We start from the raw sequence: 16,888 nt of genomic DNA on the forward strand, positions 1-16,888 counted from the left end.
TAAAGCAGTTCAAGGCAATTGTTTATGGCTGACCTGGATTTGCTTCCCGGTACCCTGTATTATCCCCCAAGCCTAGCTAAGAGTGATTCCTGAGTGCAGAGCTCAGAGCTACCACAGAACATAGCTAGGTGGGCCTCAAAAACATAATGAAGACTTTTGATAACAAGTACAAGTTCCACTGGCATACTTATGTAATTTATATCATATAATGCAAAAAGTATTTTTATAGATATAAACTAAAATGGACTTTTAAGCAAATAATTTGTTCCATCAATTAACTATGATTTAATAAGCTCAATAGGAATAAATTTAATAATTTCTTAAGGAATTTTCTTTTAATAACTACATTTTGAACTGTACTAATAATGAGAATGTATGAGGGAAATGGAAAGCCTGTCTAGAGTACAGGCGGGGGTCGGGTGGGGAGGAGGAAGATTTGGGACATTGGTGATGGGAATGTTGCACTGGTGATGGGTGGTGTTCTTTACATGACTGAAACCCAAACACAATCATGTATATAATAATGTTTTTTAAAGAAAAAAATAAAAGAAAAAAATTGAGGGAAATAAAAAGTGGATAGTACCAGGAGCAAACATTCACATGAATATTGAGTGGAAATAAAAAATAATCATACCTAAACAGTAAACTCAGAGTCAACGACAACAGAATCAAGAAAACCCAATCTATATCAAGCTATACATAGAAGTACCTTTACACTAGCAGTCCAAGGGCTAAAGGGGATGGTAAAAAATAAAAAGAAAGAAATTTTCTTTTTTGGTCCCAAATACTGCAATTCTACTTTCAAATATTCTCTACATGGCAACATAATTCAATCACTTTTGGCTTCATTCTATGTTAGATATAAACTTTGGTATCATAGTCAGAATTACGAATGTCTATATTTAATATTTTAAAGAACGTTTCAGAAAAATACATAGATTGAATCAATTTTGTAATTTTGATGAACACTAAGATCCACGCTAATTATTTTGCTGAACAAGTTTCCAACCATAATCATACTAAACAATGTGACTTTACTATAGCTTATCCAAATTTATCTAAATATCTTTCCCCCCCATCCACTATGTATCTTTTTTATTTTTTGGTTTTTGGACCACACCCAGCGGTGCTCAGGGGTTACTCCTGGCTGTCTGCTCAGAAATAGCTCCTGGAAGGCACGGGGGACCCTATGGGACACCGGGATTCGAACCAACCACCTTTGGTCCTGGATCGGCTGCTTGCAAGGCAAACACCGCTGTGCTATCTCTCCGGGCCCACTATGTATCTTTTATTGAATATTCTTGTTTCTAAATGTGCCAACAATTTTTTAAGAAAAAATGTTTTTATTTTGCACGGAATCTATGAAAGTGCTACATTAACACTTCTTTAAAAGAAATAATACCAGTAGCTGAAGATAAGTTATTAAAATTTATATTTGGACTGCATATTGATCATTTAAAAATTTGAGCCTATTACCACCTATATTAGAACCCTACGCATGTTGCGAGTCATGTATCACCAGATAGAATATGGAATGACATTCTTACTAGTGTCCTTAATATGGCAAAGTTATCAGCAAATACATTGCAATAAAATATCTAGATTTCAAAATGTTTATATAGGAAAAATTAAAAATTTCCATGCTAGTGTGAATTTTGCTGCTAATAAATATTGTTCAACATTGCCTTTGTAGACAAAGAAAAATCGAACAATCTCATTTTTCATGTTTGCCAAAGTTTCTGTTGCTTATGTTTAAAAATAGTGAAAGGCAATTATAGATTTGTGAAAGTCTTATTTTGAAAGATATAACAGAAAGCTAAATAAAAAAATGAGCAAAATATTAATTTTTTTTTGTTTTTACCCTATATTTAATTAAATGCTGAAAAGCCCACATCTAGTAAAATGCTGGTGAAACATTAATGGAATTACATAAATGAGAATACTAAACAAAGTTCTTTCTTTAAACAATAAACTATTCAGTAAAATACAATTTGATTTCTCAAGATTCTCCCCTCTTTAGTGTCACCTGATAAATCTAAAACAAGAAAAGAGAGATACAGAGCATTAAATTTAGAAGAAATGTTATATTTAATGCTTCTAACATAAAATATGAGGAATTAACATCAGGAATTAACACTTAGATAAAAAATGTCTCTTTTAGACACAATGTATAAATAACTTTAGAACAAGGGTTCATAAAACAAAATTTCTCAGGGCATCTAGCATGTCCAAATATTTCCCATCAGAGTTCTAAAAGGTTGAAAGAGGTCCAGGGCACTTTTTAACAGAATAGAAAGGAGGCAAACTTGCCAAAATTGAAATTGCAAATAAATTATTGTGTATTCTTATAGAAAAACTTAGAAAGGAGAATAAAATATTTATGCATTAAAATTCAAATGAGGAAATATTTATAAAAATAATGTGTGCCTATTTTATATACATACTTTAAAATGATACAGAGAAATATATCAACATTACAATAAAATATTAAAGTCATCTTCTATTCTTTAACTAAAAGTATTCCTAAGACTGAACTTATATTTCTAAGACTGAACAGAAGTAAGTTTCTGGATGTGTCTTCAACAACTACACAAATCATTGGAATTCTCTAGGATTTGTGGCCTCAGGCTGCACCAAGGGGAATGATCATTACAGAAAAATGAAATCAGTCCTGACCTCTTCCCAGGTCCCAGGTTCTGATAGAGAAGTATTTCGAGCAGAAGGTAAAGTATCTTTAAAATAAGTGAAATAATTTTTTTTTACTAAGGAATATGAAGATAATTGAGAGAGAGAAGAGAGAAGAAATATGAGAGAGAGGGAGAGAGAGAGAGAGAGAGAGAGACAGAGAGACAGAGAGAGAGAGAGAGAGAGAGAGAGAGAGAGAGAGAGAGAGAGAGAGAGAGAGAGAGAGAGAGAGAACAGAGAATAGGTTCAGCAGTGAATGCAGATTCTCCAGAAGGAAGTCAGAGGATTTCATCCCCAATTGAGATGATGGTAAATCCAAAAATAAGAAATGCATGTCTGCCTTTCAAAGTAAGTATACATTTATTTTATGAAGTTTTTTTAATTGATGTACTGGAATTTAAATTTTGCTTGAGTATGATTTTTATGAGCTCATTCTTCCAGCACCACACCCATTTCCCCATAGTTTCCTCTAGCAGTTTCCTAAAGACTCATCCCAACACCATAACCATGATAACTTAGTTCTACAGATCCACTGTTTAGTTTTAGTTTTTTTTCCTAGACAACCAATCTCTGCTCAGGGTTTACTCATGGCTCTGCACTGAAGGATGTATACTAAAATTCCACTCATGTATTTTTGGTAATTTGATTCCTTGTGTTTTATTAGCATTGGTTAATATTTAATCATATGATTATGTTTATATTTGTACATTCCAAATATTTAGTTTGTATATTTCAGAAATTTTGCACATTCTAACATTGGGTAACTATTTTCAGAAATAATTTCAGTATTTATTTTAAATAAATAATAAATATATCTGAAATATCTGCTTTATTTAGTTTAGGTTATTTACTTTTAAATTCACTTTCCTTCTGAGCTATATTTTATATATGTCCTGATTTATCTTAAGAAATGTTTTGGATTAATAGGCTTAATAACTAAAATTTTGTATATAAAATATTGATAAATTGCACCTCATTTACATTAAAATATTTGCTTTATGTAAGCTCTTTTGAAAAGGGACAAAGACAAATTATAGACTTGAGAAATACAATTTCCTTTCACATATCTAAAAAAGGAAAACATATAGAAAATAATATATTTTCCCAAATATATCAAGCAATTCTATTAGAAAAAAGGCAGAATGCATAGCTGAATAATTAATGCTAATGATATTAACCACATGAATAAATATTCAATAATAGTAGTCATTAGTAAAATATAAAATTGCAATGAGATAAAATTGATACATGTAAGGATTATATAAAACATTGCTATATATAATAATTATGATTTTTAAATGACCTAAAATAATTTTTTATTATACATAGAATATTACTCAGATATTAATTTGAATGTAAAATATACAATTATTTTGTGAAACAGTTAAACTGTAATTTACATTATACATATTTCTTTTTTTTTTTTTTTTAAATATGGAACGCTTCACGAATTTGCGTGTCATCCTTGCGCAGGGGCCATGCTAATCTTCTCTGTATCGTTCCAATTTTAGTATATGTGCTGCCGAAGCGAGCACACATTATACATATTTCTAACAAGTGACCTTTAATACTTATATATAAATGTCCCTGGATAAAAAAAAAAACTTGTTCATGCAAATATCTATTACTATCAATGTTAAGTTATTTAGAACAGACAAAACAGAAATGAGATAATTGTCAGCCAATCAGTGAACTATTAACCTGTGTAAACTTTACCTTCAAGCTCACTAAATTTGCTTTCAGATTTTTCAGATCTGCGATTGAGTCAAAAATCTGCGATTTTGTTGAGATACTGTTTACTTTTAAACTTTTATTTAAATTTTTGTGTTTGATCCACACTATGCAAATATATTACATAGTATGTTTGGTGGTTTAACGTTCAGGGGATCCTATAGTGACAAAGATTGAACCCACAGTGATTGCATGAAAATAAGTACCCTTCTGCCCTTAGAACTATCTCCCTATTTCCTTAGTTACTGTTTTCTTACATCTACTATTTTTTTGTTCCATTTCACCTTAATTGTATTGGATTTTCTCTGTTTTGGTGATTAATGATTAATCATTTCGATGAGCATCCTTAGGACTTCTCCTTTGAATTCTTTTTAATTGCAAAGCTTTTTCCTTGAGAAAGCACTTTTGGTTTCTTCCTATGCCCCACCTCTGATGATTTTCTATGAAGTTTGAAATGATGATCATAGAGTAGAGATAAGTTTAGTACATTAGTAAGGGCACCAGTGACCCACATTCAAGAATGTCGGAGAAACAACCAGTGATTCAAAGTGATCAGGTTCCAGTAACACCACCCAGCTTATGTGGTGCAGACTGTAAGAAGCTGGTGAATTCTCAGCAGGATAAGCTTAAAGGGTGGTTGACAATTTTCATTTTAGCTGATGACTGAGCACAAAGTGTAGTGCTGGCTAACCTTGGACTAAGAGATGGCATAAGGAACAGTAGATTATACCCCTTGCCTCAATCCGCTGTCCACCTGCCCATATTTTGGTATATCTGTAGGGTGCTTTTCAATCTGCAGAAATGCGGTTTATTAAATATTTGACTCCCAGTGTCTGTTCTGTTTATGGTCAGGAAAAAGTGTGTCTGAGAACCATCTGCCTGACCTCCAAAAGAATGTAACAGGAAGCTACAGCTCTCCTTAGGCCTTTGCAGTCAGATTCTGTTTTTACACAATAAAATCTATCATCATGTTCACTGGTGCTACTTTCAACTAGGTCATGAGAGGTCAAGAAGACAAATTACTGGCAAGCAATTCTGACTCCTGTTTCTATCTAAAAGCTTCTTGATTCCTGTTTCAGCATTACAAGTACAGGATCACTGGGCTAGACTCGAGTCCGGATGATTGGCACAATTCCCAGTTTGTTTTTTTAGGGCAAAGTTCTGCACCTTAGAAATCTCTTTTTAAAGACTGTTTCAACTCAGTGAAGTTTATTTTTTGGTGAGAAAGCCTTTGTCTAAAATCATTCAGGACATCGGCTCTGGTCCTTTATTATGAAAAGCTGCATTTATTCAGTTTCACATAGATCTGTGAGATTGATCCCACAGTTAGGATCTAAACTTTTGGTGCACATCTTCTGTGATGGCTGCTAGAGATAAATACAAATTTTCCTGTTTGATCAAGTTGTCTGTGCCTTCTTAGGTCCATTTCTCTTAAGCACAAATATTGAGATGTTGAAAGTTTCGTAAAACATCTCAGAAATTGGGGCCGGCGAGATGGCACAGCAGTAGGGTGTTTACCTTGCACGCGACTCACCCAAGACAGACTTCGGTTCAATAACCTGGGTCTCATATGGTCCCTCAAGCTATGAGCAACTTCGGAGCGCATAGCTAGGAGTAGCTCCTGAGCGTCACCGGATGTGGCCTTAAGTATATTAAAAAAACCCTCAGAATTGCTGGCTGATTACTTTAGATACTTTATATCTCTTAGAATATATAAATATTACTTTAAAAATAGTATTATATATATTCAAAAATTAAAACTGTTAAAATTCTACTGCTAATTTATTTCAACACTAAATTTAAGAGTTAACTTGATTTTTATTCTTTATTTTTCTCTTAACTTAAAATTGTAACACTTTCTGATTATTAAAAGTAACCTCACAGATAAAATAAAATACTTGAACTATTTTTTGGAATGAGTTTTCGTACTACATGCACACCAATTCTTCACAAAACGAGGCGTACCTATATCAAGACCTCTTCTAAAATTACAATTTAAGCAGCTCTTATTTGTGTCAAAATTGTTTAGTCTGCCTGAAATGCCCTAAGAAAAAAATATGCTAAGAGGCTTTATAAAAGGAAAACTTCTTGTTATTCAACTCATATGTTCCTCCTGAGAATTTTTTAAACACATCTATTTTAAGAACCTGTGGGGAAATTTACATTTTATCTGGAGTTGTTGTAAACAACAAATATAAAAAAAGATTCAAGTAAAGATGCTGAAGCAAGAGTGTGTTGAATTACTCCAGTAATTCTTTAGTGTCTATTTATATATGTTTCTAATAATTCCCTCTGAAATATTTATGGGGGAAAGAAACAGAATGTTAGAAGCAAAGAACTAATGGTCCACTCATTCAATATGTTCCAACAGATAAAATTTTGTGGCATCAATAGTAATAGGAACATGTCTAAATAGTCACTATCAATTAGCAATTCATTCTTACAATAAGTAAGCATTTGAAAATTGGGTCTCAATTCAGTATAGATACCAGTACACATATATTTATACTGATACATATTGTTATTCAAAGGGGAAAATGTAGTTGTATATTATGTACATTATGGTTTACATCCTGCTGTCTTTGTCAGGTATACTGAATATTGTTTACTATCTCAGAATTTATTGGCTTTTCTCCCAAATATTATATGAGGTGGAAAACTGATTTTACCCATTTTGTCTTGGTAAAGATTTACAGTAAACTATGGTATTAGTTGAAGATCAATGAACTTTGAATTACTAAGTATCTGAATTTAAAATGGTTAATATCAACAGCAATCACAAGATTTAGGATAAGACCGTGGTTTAAGACTGTGGGATAAGATTTTGGGATAAGACTGGCTTCTGACATATTCTTTAGAGTCTAATCTACTCAACTATATTGTACCTTAAATTCTTTATGACTCATAGTGTTTTTTATTTTATTTTATTTTTTGCTTTTTGAGCCACACCCGGAGATGCTCAGAGGTTTAATCACTCTAAGTTTGGGGGACCATATGGGATGTTGGGGTCCATCCTGGGTCAGTCACGTGCAAGACAAACGCCTTGCCGCTTGCATCACTGCTCTGACCCTTATAGTGTATTTTTAATATAAACCAAACTTAGGATGAACATATGCTTGTATTTGGGCATAAAATATTCTGATTTTTAAAAAAACTCTTTACATAATCACAGATTAACTGTGACTTTAATAAATCAAAAACCATATAACAGGCTAGACTAGGATCAGGGTTTTATTTGATTTTGGTCATATGTTTATTTTATAATATGATCACAATAACAGATGATAATTTACAACAATATGGTTGCCTGTGTCAGCTAGTTGTTACTTTGTGACAGAAAAAAATAAGCACTTTGATGCACTGTAATCATTGCAATCATAAAATCAGCCTTTTAGGAAGTAGCTCATATAAATCAAGAATATCAAGCTAGAGACAATTTAAGTTATGAGAAATTAAAGACCTCTAAGTAAAGTTTATGTAATCTAACACAAATTATGACTTATTTTATTTTTTCCCACAGAAAGTACTGACTCAGTAAGTATATTTAAAAGACCTACAGTGTTAAAATATGAATTAATTGTTGACTATGTCAATATACTAAAGGATAGAAATAATAGATATAAGAACAGATATTATAATAAGTTCCCCAAAATTTATCTTAGTGTATGCCCGTATTAATTTCATTGTGTAGACTAAAATGTATTGTAAATCTTATAGATTTTGAAGATATAGAACTTATATTTTTATATTCTAAGCAATATTAAAATTTATATTAGTTACCATGTTCTGAGACAACAAATTTTAGTTTATTGTTCTTCATTCTTGGGAAACAAACTGGTTTTAGATTTAAAAGACTCAAGTCTAAGAAGAAAAAAAGATAGCATTTAGTTAAGAAACAAAAGAGGTTTAAAAGAGAAATATTCAGATAATTTCACACACAGCAATGTAGGGAAGTAGCTCAGTGAGAGGGCATTTGCTTTGAATGTAGCCTATCCAGGATGGACATTGGTTCGAATTCCGGCATCCCATATGTCTCCCATGACTGCCAGGAGCAATTTCTGAGAGCAGATCCAGGAGTAACCCCTGAGAGTTGCTGGATGAGACCCAAAGACCAAAAACTAAAAAAAAAGTAGTAAAATTTGTATCTGAAGGTTGAGTTGGACATATTTTTTGAGAAGAGTTTGCAGATAAAAGTCTTTGTTATTCTTAGTCATTAGTTCCCCTTTACTAATTTAACTAAGCTCTTAAATGATCAAAGAGTTTTTATCTGAGTCATAGTGAAATGTATGAACCTCATTAGATAATAATTCAAAAAAACCATAAAACAAAAGAAAAAATAAAAATAAATTGTACTGCTGTGAAGCAATATGTGATTATTAGTACCTCAGATATAGAAAACTGATTGAAATAATCAAGTACAAAGAAATGAATTATTTAAATCTATATGGGTGTACCTGAAATCATACTGACATACAGATAATACATGACTCTGGAACAAGACATTTTAGTGAAAAATTTCTTAAAATATTGTATCTTATTTGCTTATGGAAGGCCTGGGTTCCATCCTCACAGTCAAAATGGTTCCCAAGCACCACAATCTGTTTCAAAAATATCCTTTCTTCATAAAATATAAAAAGACTTTTAGTTCAAAAGAATGTATGGTCCAGTATAAAAGTATTTTTAAAAAATTTAAGGGTTGTACCATATCAATTGTGAAGCATTGCACCTTTTCTTATATCAAAGATATTTGTATAAACTATAATATTATTTCACAATTAATAATTTTAGAATTACATGTGGAAATACATATTATTAAAATAGTCATTAAAATAGTTGAAAATGTAATTTCAATATATTTGAAATTTATCCTCCCACTTTATAAAACTACCTGACACTGATGAGAATTCAGTCTATTTAAATTATTACTAGGGAATTGAATTCACTATAATCCCACACAATAATTATATTTTAATTCCCAACAATCATGTTACTTTGCATTCAAAATAAGTTTAATTTACCTAATTTAGTTAGGAATTAACTCAAGAAGAATAAAAGAATATTTCTAGTAATCACATATATTAATGATGCTATTATGGTGTGTTTTAAGAATCTGATATGCTATGAAATGATGTAGTCTCAAATAAATTGCTTAACATTTTACTAAATAATTTTAAACTAACTTTATTCAATTTAGTTTCCCAAGATTGGTCACCAATTATGATTATAATAACCTTATTTGTATTATAGAGTATTTTTTCTAACCATTGAAGATTTTCACTGAAATTCTAATAGCTGAGTTCACTTTTATTCAAGAGAGCGTTCATGACCAAATTCTATGCTGGAAAACTATGTCCAAGATTTTTGTTTTTATGGAGTCTATATTTTCTTTTCTTAGTGCTATTCATGATAATGATAAAATAATGTGGCTTTTCTCAAGAGTTTAGGTACTACATATTCACCCACAAAGTAAACTATATATTTAAAATTTTAAATAAAACCTCCATTAAAAATTTATCTTTTCATCTTTTTAACTGATAAGCAGATAAATCCATTTGATATAACATAATTTTATCCCCTAAGCCCAAGTTCTGTTATTGAAATTTACTTTACTTTGTATTTCCAAAATTAAGGACCAAAAACTAAACTAAAATTTAAGTGTAAGATGATAATCTTTTTTTTGATAATAATTTTTATTTTGATCAAAGTGGATTACAAATCTTTCAGAGTAATATTTTAGGTACATATTGACATTGAAGCAGGACAATTTCCACCACCAGATTGTCCTCCTTCCACCCCTGTTCCCAGCATACATCCCCTATCTCCCTCCCTTACCCCTCAGGCTGCTAGTATAAGTGGTCCCCTCCATGACTAGCTTTTTGTAGATTGGGCATCAATTCTGTCATTACTGGCTTAGGGTTTGGTGCCTAAGTCCGATCATTTTTATTACCTCTTAATGATAATACACTGTTTGGTCTTGGTACCCTCCACTATTTCCCCCCCCCCTCAATCTGAGAAGCAGTACAGGATGGTGCAAATTATGTGGTTCTGTTTGAAGAAGAATAAAAAAGAAAAGAAAAAGAGAAAAAAATAAGAATAAAATAAAATAAAGTAAACTGGGGTAAAAATCAAACAGCAAAAATAAAAATAAAAATAAAAAAATTGGGCAGAGTCCTTCTAGAGGCCATAAATAATAATTTGAGAGAAGAAAGGGAAAAAGGAAGAGAGACACAACTACAATACAAAAAGAATAATGGAAAAAACAGTCCGAAAAGCACCTCAGCAATAAAGACAGCCACCACACAATACCCACGGACCTGTACTAAAAACTAAACAAAGCAGATAATCTTGATAATAACATTTCTTCTCTCTCTCTCTCTCTCTCTCTCTCTCTCTCTCTCTCTCTCTCTCTCTCTCTCCCTCTCTCCCTCTCTCTCTCCCTCCCTCCCTCCCTCCCTCCCTCCCTCCCTCCCTCTCTCTCTCTCTCTCTCTCTCTATCTCTCTCTCTCTCTCTCTCCTCTCTCTCTCACTCTCATTCCATTCTCACTCTTTTAAGCCCCCAAGAATAGATTTTAGGTTTTTTTTTTTCTCATTCCTTGCTTAAAAATCATTCCTGCTGACATTTGGAAGACCTTATGTGATATTAGGCATTGAACCCTAATTGGCCACATAGAAACAAAGTGCTATAATCTCTCTGAGATGTACCTTACCTATTTATTATATAGTCTCTTTGTTCTCTGGCCCACTTTTAATTCTTGACAGTTAAAATAGTTCAGATCTTTGATGAACATAGAGGGACATATATTTTAGAAATTGAGTTTTTTTTTCTCATAAAGCCTAGATGTCAAGAATTGAAATTATTGAGTTTCATTGAAGCTCATTCCTTAGCTTTATTGAGATGACCGGATAAAGAAATTCTGGCATATATATAAAATAAAGTATAATGAGATAAAAAATAAATAAAAACATAATTTTCTTGAACATAGCTAGAACTAGAAGATATAAATAAAGTTAGTTAGAATCACAGGGACAGCTAAAATGATATCTTTCATATGTGAAACATAAATAAATATATTAAGGGAAAATTATTGGTATTAGAAGGTTGTGAATATTGAACTATTATGACAAGTATTTTTAATCATAGTATCTTAATAAAAAAGGGAAAAATCTAATGTTTGTTCTGTAACAATTATTCAACTGAGTCCAATTTAGTTTAAAATGAGAATTTTTATAATATTTTATATATGATTTTAATGGAAAGGTGTTATAATATCTGTCCTAATTTTTAATCTTTGCAAGTTTCTAAAAGAAATTTTCTTATAAGTTTACCAACAAAATTCAGGTTATCATTTAACTAGTCATTTTTATATCTTTAATTTTGAGATTCTTTCAATAAAGTGAAAATAATTTCTGTATAATTATTGAAATTTGTTTAACTTGGATAGTTAAAAGAAAAAACTCATTATTTTTCCAAATATATATGATTTACATGTAAAATATGGAATTAAAGCTCTAGTTGATAATTATTTATGCTTAAATGAGGCAATATAAAACTATAAACTCAATACTAAAATATTTAAGTACTTTGAAATCTGATTAGAAAATTATTGAAGAGTAAACGTATTTAATTTGAGAAAAACATTAGAAATACAGGTTATTTAAATTTTATGATTAATAGAATTATCTAGCTTCCAAAATCTTTACATTTTTTATTGTAAGAATTTATTCAAGAGACAAAATTGATTAACATAATGAGGTAAACTAACATAATATAATATAGTGACATAACATGTAATATAATTGATATAATAATAATACATGTAAGTCAAAGAAAGTTTCTGATTAAAAACACAATTTTTTTCCATAATGGCTTACATATCTGTCACAGTAGTATTTTAGGTACATATTAACATTGAATCAGGGGAATACCCATCACCAACTATGTCCTCCCCCAATTTCAGTTCCCTTTCTACAACCCATATACCCCACCATTACCCCCCGGGCTGCTAGAGTAGGTGGACCCCTCTTTGTCTGGCTTACTATTAGTGATCACATGCAAGGAGTCTAAAGTTAATCCCATGACAGTATACTTCAGAGGTGGGGAAACACTGTATCTCCTAAGTCAAGGGAATTCCCTCTATAGTATCCCCAATTGTTACTGTGCCTATGCAGGGGGATAAAGAAAAGGAGAAAAAAAAGCCTAAAACAATAATTTTTCCACATGTTTATTTATCGATTGATTGATTTTTTGACGTCTTTATTTAGGTGTGGAGACTACGGTTGATGTCTCCAATATTATTTTATTTTATTTTGTCTTGTCTTTCTCTTCTTTTTGCACTCGAGCATGATTTGATTTCAGAACCGAGACTATTGTGTGGTGCCTGTCTTTATTGCTGTAGTGCTCACTGGTTAGTTAATTCGATATTTTTTTCTGTATTATTGTGGTATCTCAATTACCTTTTTCACGTCCTCTCTCAAACTGAGGTTGGAAGCCTCTAGTCTAGAGGGACTGTGCCCATTTTCAGCGTATTTGATTTTTGACTTCTTTATTTTCCCTCTTATTTTGTACCCCAATCTATTGCTTTTCTTTCCTTCAAACAAAACCACATACCTCGATTTTTGTAGCTCTGCCTCTTAAATAGAGGGGGAAACAAGGGAGGGTTCCAGGACCAAACAGATATGTGATCACTAAATCTTTACATTTTAAAACATTTTTCTAATTATATAATTTTAATGTAACTATATTAAAACTTTCAAATAAATGTTAAAATCTGTTCTTTCATTTAAAACGATTTAATTCTAAATTGCTATGCTCTTTTTGCCAGTTTTTACATCATTATGAAAAAATCCCATATGTATATTACTTTAAAAATGTTGAAGAGTAAATTGAGAAATTGTCTCATTGATGAGAACCTGGAATCATGCCTAAAATTAAAAACAACAACATACAAACCTGACTTACTCAACTATCCAAGGAAATGCAAGGCCTATGTTCACATTAGTGTTTGTGGCTTTGTCAGTCATTGTCAGGATGTAATATTCTCTACATTGTAAGAGCGGTAGCACAGTGCTGACACTTAACTTGCAAGTGGCTGACCCAGGACAGACACATGTCCAATTCCTGGCATCCCATATGTTCCACCTAGCTAGGCATGATTTCTGAGCACAAAGCCACGAGTAACTCCTGAGGGCCACTGGGTGTGGCAAAAAAAGTAAAATAAAAATAATTTTATACTCTTCATGTATATTTATTGCAAATATATTTTCCTTTATGTTTTTAAATTTTTGTTTTTATATCTTTATTTAAACACCTTGATTACAAATATGATTGTAGTTGGGTTTCAGTCATGTAAAGAATACCACCTTCACCAGTGCAACATTCTCATCACCAATGTCCCAAATCTCCCTCCTCCCCACCCCACCCCCTACCTGTACTCAAGACAAGCTTTCTACTTCCTCATTCATTCGCATTGATATGATAGTTCTCAATGTAGTTATTTCTCTAACTGCACTCATCACTTTGTGGTGATCTTCCTGTCTTGAACTGGACCTTCCAGTTCTCCTCTGTTATGTCTCTGAGAATTATTGCAAAAATGTCTTTTATTTTTCTTAAAACCCATAGATGAGGGAGACTATTCTGCATCTTTCTCTCTTTCTCTGACTTATTTCACTCAGCACAATATATTCCATGTTCATTCATGTGTAGGAAAATTTCATGACTTCATCTCTCCTGAGGACTGGATAATATTTCATTGTGTATATGTCCCACTGTTTCTTTAGCCATTCATCTATTGAGGGACATCTAGGTTTTTTTCAGAGTATGGCTATCGTAAACAGTGCTGCAATGAATATAGATGTGAGGAAGGGATTTTTGTATTGTATTCATGTGTTCCTAGGGCAGTGGTGGGCAACCTTTTTTTTTTTCAACTGAGCCATATCTCGCCAAAACCACAATTGAAATTTATTTTGAGAGCCACATTTTTAAAACTGAAAATACATAGGATGGTACACTGTATTTAGTTTCAATAAGTTTTTTTTGAGAATATTCTGCATGCAAGTATCCACATATGTCGAGAGAGTACAAATAACAAAACTAATAAAACAAAAACTTTAGAACAATATTATTTATTGATAACACTAAATTGCATAAAATTTGTCTTACAATGTAGAGAAAATTACATCCTGACAACGACTGACACAGTCACAAACACTAATGTGACACGGGCCTTGCATTTCCTTGTAGAGTCTGAGTAAGTGAGGTTTCTATGTTGTTTTTAATTTTAGGCATGATTCCAGGTTCTCATTAATGAGACGATTTCTCAATTTACTCTTGATAAGATTCATGCTTGAAAATGATTGTTCGCATAAATATGTAGACCCGAACAAGGAAAGAACAGCAAATGCTAACTTTTTTTGTTGATTATCTGAGTCAGGAATACTATTCCAGGTGTTAAAAATCAACATATCTTCCTTCTACAGGTCTTTCAAAGAAGACCACTTGTGCTGTGAGCTAAGTTCACATTTGTGTTTCTCCAATCTTTCTAACTTAGCACAAAGACGTTCAAATTTTGAGCTCCACAGTTTTTTGTTTTTTAAATCCAGCAATTGCATTTCAAAGTTGCCAATGTTGATTTTAAAGAGAGAAAATTTTAATTCCATTACAGTAGCATTCAGAGGTTTTTGTTTTTTTTTTTTAAATAAAGGCCAATGTCGCTTTACTGTTTCTGAAATCATAAAACCTCTTGAGAAAAGCTTTCTCATATTTAAAAGTGCTGTTTTAAAATACGTAATGTCGGGGCCAGCATGGTGGCACTAGAGGTAAGGTGTCTGCCTTGCCAGCACTAGCCTAGGACAGACTGCAATTCGATCCCCCAGTGTCCCATATGGTCCCCCAAGCCAGGAGCGACTTCTGAGTGCATAGCCAGGAGTAACCCCTGAGCATTACCGGGTGTGGCCCCCCCAAAAAATAGGTAATGCTAATATCAGAATTATTTTCTTGGTGATGTTTCAATAGGCTTGGAAAGGGAATTAAAGTTTCACTGTCAAAATTTTGAGCAAAAACAGATAATTTGTTTTCAAACGAAATAACTTCTAACATCAAAAAAATTGTGTTTTCTTTCCCATGTAGTTTATTAGTAAGCTGATTTAGATGTGAAGTAACATCTACCATGAAATACAGTTTTTGAATCCACTGATCGTTTGGAGAATGAACACCCTTCTCGAGGAAAAATGCTTTGATTTCTGATAAGGAAGCAAAACGTTTCAAAACGTTTCCTCTTGATAACCAACATACCTTGTTATGCAGCAGAAGATCTGCATACTCACTCTCCATTTCAAATAAAAATTCTTTAAACTGGCGATGATGAAGAGCTTTAGTTACAATGGAATTGATCATCTTAATCACCAACACCATAACTGCATTTCCAAGTTCTAGAGGCATATAGTTCATATTCATCCCCTCCATTCCCCCCAAATCCTTCCTTTTGCTGTGACAGAAATTGAGTACCCAGAGGCAGGCAGGCCAAGACTTTGCTACACCTACCGGATGATATGCTGCTGATTTAGGAGGCACAGTCTTCTTCTGAGGGCAGCAGACAGAGAGAGGATGCTGCCTCAACACCTCGTTGCCACACAGGAAGTCACACTGCCCCCATGCCACATGACCCGATTGGAGCTGTATGGAGCCGGCTGCCTGAGCTGCACACAGGGTGCACACTGACAGAGGCTAGGAGCAGAGTCCTGACTCCTGGAATGGCTGCCAGGCACACAGAAGGGCTGCATTAAAATGTGTAAAGAGCTGCATGTGGCTCACGAGCCTCAGCTTGCCGACCACTGTCCTAGGGTATATCACTAGGAGTAATATAGCTGGATTATAAGGAAGCTCAATTTCCAGTTTTTGGAGGAATCTCCATATCGCTTTCCATAAATGTTGGACTAGACACTTTCCCATCAGCAGTGAATAAGAATTTCTTGCTCTCCACATCCCCGCCAGCACTACTTGTTCTCATTCTTTGTGATGTGCGTCAATCTCTGTGGTGTGACATTGTACCTCATAGTTGTTTTGATTTGCATATCCCTGATGATTAGTAATGTGGAGAATTTTTTTCATGTGCCTTTTGGCCACTTGTATATCGTCCTTAAGAAAATTTTTTCGGGGCCGGGTAGGTGGCGCTGGAGGTAAGGTGTCTGCCTTGCAAGCGCTAGCCAAGGAAGGACCGCGGTTCGATCCCCCGGCGTCCCATATGGTCCCCCCAAGCCAGGGGCGATTTCTGAGCGCATAGCCAGGAGTAACCCCTGAGCGTCAAATGGGTGTGGCCCAAAAACCAAAAAAAAAAAAAAAAAAGAAATTTTTTTCATTTGTTCTTATTTTTTGATGGGGATAGATGTTTTTTTCTCGTTAAGTTCTGCCAGTAACTTGTACATCATAGATATTTGCCCCTTATCTAATGGGTATTGGGTGAATAGTTTCTCCACT

At 33.1% G+C, this 16,888-nt stretch overlaps 1 non-coding gene across 1 annotated transcript; it reads right to left on the reverse strand.

Annotated features, from left to right (window-relative positions):
• Positions 1-4,113: 4,113 nt before the first annotated feature.
• LOC126010451 (U6 spliceosomal RNA) lies at positions 4,114-4,220 on the reverse strand. The gene has a single exon (XR_007496481.1). It is a non-coding gene; the product is annotated as a U6 spliceosomal RNA (small nuclear RNA).
• Positions 4,221-16,888: the final 12,668 nt, after the last annotated feature.

The sequence above is a fragment of the Suncus etruscus genome, chromosome 5 (genome assembly GCF_024139225.1).
Source record: "Suncus etruscus isolate mSunEtr1 chromosome 5, mSunEtr1.pri.cur, whole genome shotgun sequence".
Lineage (NCBI taxonomy): Eukaryota > Metazoa > Chordata > Mammalia > Eulipotyphla > Soricidae > Suncus > Suncus etruscus.